At 38.5% G+C, this 4,806-nt stretch overlaps 1 pseudogene; it reads right to left on the bottom strand.

Moving 5' to 3' along the window:
- Positions 1-1,105: 1,105 nt before the first annotated feature.
- LOC116275508 lies at positions 1,106-1,199 on the bottom strand (annotated as a pseudogene).
- Between the last annotated feature and the right edge of the window lie 3,607 nt (positions 1,200-4,806).

Raw genomic sequence — 4,806 nt, forward strand, 5'->3', positions numbered from 1 at the left:
GGAAAACACTCTTAAGTGTATTATCCAGGAGAACTTCCCCAACCTAGCAAGGCAGGCCAATATTCAATTCAAGAATTGAATAAATTAATTCTCCTGCATACAGCACACCGATGGGTCTTGACTCTATCCAATTTGCCAGTCTGTCTTTTAATTGGGGCACTAACCTGTTTACATTTAAGGTTAATATTGTTATGTATGAATTTCATCCTGTCATTATGATGCCAGCTGATTATCTTGCCTATTAGTTGATGCAGTTTCTTCATAGCATCGATAGTCTTTACAATTTTGCATGTTTTTGCAGTGGCTGCTACTAGATGTTCCTTTCCATGTTTAGTGCTTCCGTCAGGAGCTCTTGCAAGGCAGGCCTGGTGGTGACAAAATCTCTCAGTATTTGCTTGTCTGTGAATAATTTTATTTCTCCTTCACTTATGAGGCATAGTTTGGCTGGATATGATATTCTGGGTTGAAAATTCTTTTCTTTAAGATTCTTGAACATTGGCCCCCACTCTCTTCTGGCTTGTAGGGTTTCTGTTGAGAGACCCACTCTTAGTCTGATGGGCTTACCTTTGTGGGTAACCCGACCTTTCTCTCTGGCTGCCCTTAACATTTTTTCCTTCATTTCAACCTTGGGGAATCTGACAATTATGTGTCTTGGGGTTGTTCTTCTCGAGGAATATCTTTGTGGTGTTCTCTGTATTTCTTGAATTGAATGTTGGCCTGCCTTGCTAGGTTGGGGAAGTCCTCCTGGATAATATACTTCAGAGAGTTTTCCAACCTGGTTCCATTCTCCTTGTCACTTTCAGGTACACCAATCAAACATAGATTTGAACTTTTTACATAGTCCTATATTTCTTGGAGGCTTTGTTCATTTCTTTTCACTTTTTTTTTCTCTAATCTTGTCTTCTTGCTTTATTTCATTAATTTGATCTTAAATCACTGATATCCTTTCCTCCACTTGATCAAATCGGCTACTGAAGCTTGTGTATGCTTCACAAAGTTCTCGTGCTATGTTTTTCAGCTTCATCAGGTCATTTATGTTCTTCCCTATACTGGTTATTCCAGTTAACAATTTGTCTAACCTTTTCTCAAGATTTTTAGGTTCCTTAAAAATATGGGACGCTTCACAAATTTGCACAGGAGCCATGCTAATCTTCTCTGTATCATTCAAATTTTAGTGTATGTGCTGCTAAAGTGAGCACAAAGTCTAGTATTTTTTATTCTCAGTATAATGCTTGTCCACTGCACTAATGGTATGACTACATGTATTGATGAAAAATACATAGTAGATCTAGAAGTACTCTCTACTGGAGGTACTCAGAGCTTTGTGAAATGCTGTGTCTAACATAGGTACTGAAAATCAATTCAGGCCAGGCACTATTGCTGATGACTGTAGTCCCAGCACTCTAGGAGGCTGAGGCTGGCACATTGCTTAAACCCAAGAGTTTGAGACCAACCTGGTCAGCATGGTGGCATGTGCCTGTAGTCCCAGCTACTAGGGAGTCTGAGGTGGGAGGATCACTTGAGTCCAAGGAGGTTGAGGCTGCAGTGAGCTGAGATCATGCCACTGCTCTCCAGCCTAGGCACAAGAGTGAGACCCAGTCTCAAAAAAATAAAAGAAAATAAATTCAAACACGTGTGACTCATTTACTTCCAATCTACAGCAGTAGGCGGATTATGTAACACAAACTAACAGTCGCAAAAATTTGCCTTTGATGACTTTACTGGATTTTTACCCTATGTCAAATCAATCCTCTTTTTTGGTTTAAATGGGCTCCTAGAATCTTTTGCCTGCTTGTCTCCTGAGAATACATTTGTTTTGCCTGCATTCTTGTCATAATCTATAAAATTTAAATGGGACCTTTGTTCCCACTTCAGCAAGTCGCCTGTGAGGCATCTAGCATATAACCTCCTGCTAGGTGCTGCCAGCCCAGTATTGAACGAGACAGAAATTGTCTTTGCCTTTGTGCTGCTTACAGTCTAGCTTACCAGGAAAATGAGAAGACCCTGCTGTGTCAGCTCTGGGACCCTATCTCCAGCGATTCGGGTTCAGTAGGTCTATTTTGGCCCAGGAATCTGAATTTTAACAGGCTTCCCAGGTGTTTTTTATGCAAGCTGTCCAAAGACCATGCTTAAAGAAGCACATGTCCTACCACCTACTCAGACAGCTTTGGAAATATGTCTTAAAAGTCAAGGCATTTGTCTCAGTCTGCCCAAACAAAAATACTTTAAACGATAGAAATCTACTTTCTCACAGTTCTGGCAGCTGTAAGTCCGAGATCAAGGTGTCAGCAGGATTGCCTTCTGGTGAGGCTCTCTTTTTGGTTGGTAGATGGCTGCATTCTCTCTGTGTTCTCACATGGCTGAGAGAGAGAATGAGAGAAAGCCCACTGGAGTCTCTTCTTCTAAGGGCACCAATCCCATCGGACCTGGGCTTCATTCACCCTCATGACTTCATGAAACCATAATTATCCCCCAAAGGCCCCACTTCCAAAAAGCATCATCACACCAGGGCTAGGGCTGCAGCATATGAATTTTGGGGGACACAAATCTGTCCATAGCAGCATCTTCAACAAGCCCACTCATTGTCCCTATGACCCTCATTGTTATAGAGCTTGGGGAATCCTGGACTACTGACACTCCAAATAGTCATGACAGAATTAGAATCTACAGGCAGCTTAAGCCTGCTCCCTAAGATTTCTGTCTTAAATGAAATAATGGCTAATTAAAAAAAATAAAAATAATAGTTTCAAATTATGTAGCTTAAAGGTAGCTATTAGATGATGTTACTGTGAACATACAAATATCCCCATCCTCAATTGTGATGTCTTTATTGGAGAATTCTAAACAATAAACCTTCTTAAGGGATAGGTGTTTTGTTAGTTCAAGCAGTATCTTACATTGCATCGATGCACCTAACATCTCCGCAAATTGTTACGTAAATTCAACCATTCTGAATCAGTGTCAAGAAGTAAATACAATCACAGTAAAAGGGGTGCTACCTTGCTGTTCTACATCCCTCACCAAGGCCTTTTCCTTTCCTGAGAACAGCAGTTAAATCCTCTGCCCAGCATTTAATCTTTACAGGTTGTGTGGAACATCACGAAAAAGGAAAAACACATTACAATCATTTAGGAGTAAGAGCAGAGTGCTGTCAGTATTTCTAGATACCACATATTTCAGATTCTCTTGTATAATTGCCTTGGATCTTGGGAGGGAAAATCTTTCTTATAAGTGAAAACAGACAATTATTTTGGCATCTTTATCTTGAGACATCATATATCATAATGCAAGAGTGTGCAAGAGTGATTACCTTATTGGTCTCCAAGCTTTTGCTGGTTCAAGACCTCGGTTCACACTGACCCCCGGCCTCTCATTCTGACTTTTTACCCCGTGTCTTTATCCTAATCATATTTTAAGTCAGTGCCACCCATTCGTTTCTACTGTCTTACGCAAAGTATTCACAACTTGGTGATTGCTTTTTGGTTGGTTATTAATATATAGTCTGCATTTCCCTTTCAACTGCGAGCTTGTACTTCTGGCACACAGCAGGTGCTCAAGATATGCTTTGTTGAATGCAGGAATCCTCTGCACTGAGAGACAGTTGTGACAGATATAATATATAGGGCATAGGTTAAGAGATTTGTGTGCATTTTTGCTCAATTGTGTGTGTGTTTTTCCCTCAGAAATAGAATATGAAAAGATATTATTCCTTCCCATTAAGAAGACCTGACAGAAGGTCACACTTCAATATAGTTGATATATCATGTTTAGAAAAATGCACTTGTTTTTAAATGGGATTTTCATTCTTACACACTTCCTAGTGCTTACGAAAGAGAGAGAAGCTAATGGACTTGATCTTGCTGGGAGTGTTTTTTATTTTCTATATTTCTCTTCTTGCTAAATAAAAGGGAAAGGTGTGGGTAATTACAGGCTATTGCAATATAATATTCCTGGTAGCCACCATATGAAAGAATAATAAGCATTTTTCATTCCTTTCAACCCAACTAATAGCAGGCAAGTTCACTGCAAGCCAAGTCCTTTAATGCCCATAGAAAATATTTCAAAACTTACTGGTTCAAAATTAAGCTTAATTATTTCTCCCTATTTGCCATATGAGAATTATATAATTTCATCTCAAAAAAGAAAATGAAAGAGAAAGTCAAACAGAACTGGTCCCAGATGATATTATGGGTCTTTACAAATAAGCACACAATGACTTGAGGACAGGCAATTACTTTTGGGAAGCAAACAGAAAGAAATGTCAATGCTCCTTACAATTGAGGTGAACATACTCCTGTTTGTCTACCTTCATACGATTACTAAAAGTGCTCCTCTCATCCTCAAAACTGTTCTGCTTTAGACAAACTATATAATCACCTTATTTATGATTTAAGAACACCTGAAGCTTAACAATTTTAGAAATTTCAAAAGGTATCTAAATAGCAAAATATATCTCCTAGCGTTGGTTTTGTCATTTTTAAATATATTTAGAAAAAATAATTGTCCTAGAATTTAGAGAAACCACCTCAATTCTTTTCCCCCACATTTAACAGGAGTGGCATATTCTGTATTATAATAATGCATTCTATGGTAATCATAAAGAAAAATTTACAAAACTGGTTTAAACTATACAGCATTACAAACATACCAATAATGGCATATTTCAAGAGAACTAAATAGAAAAGCAAACGCAAAACTATCATCAATCTTAAATTGAATGTCCGCCTCAAAAGATAATTTGCTCTCAAAGCAGTGGGGAGATGTATTTTTTCTTTTAGTTCTCTATACTTTGAGTATCTCATATCC

The sequence above is a fragment of the Papio anubis genome, chromosome 6, assembly GCF_008728515.1.
Source record: "Papio anubis isolate 15944 chromosome 6, Panubis1.0, whole genome shotgun sequence".
NCBI lineage: Eukaryota > Metazoa > Chordata > Mammalia > Primates > Cercopithecidae > Papio > Papio anubis.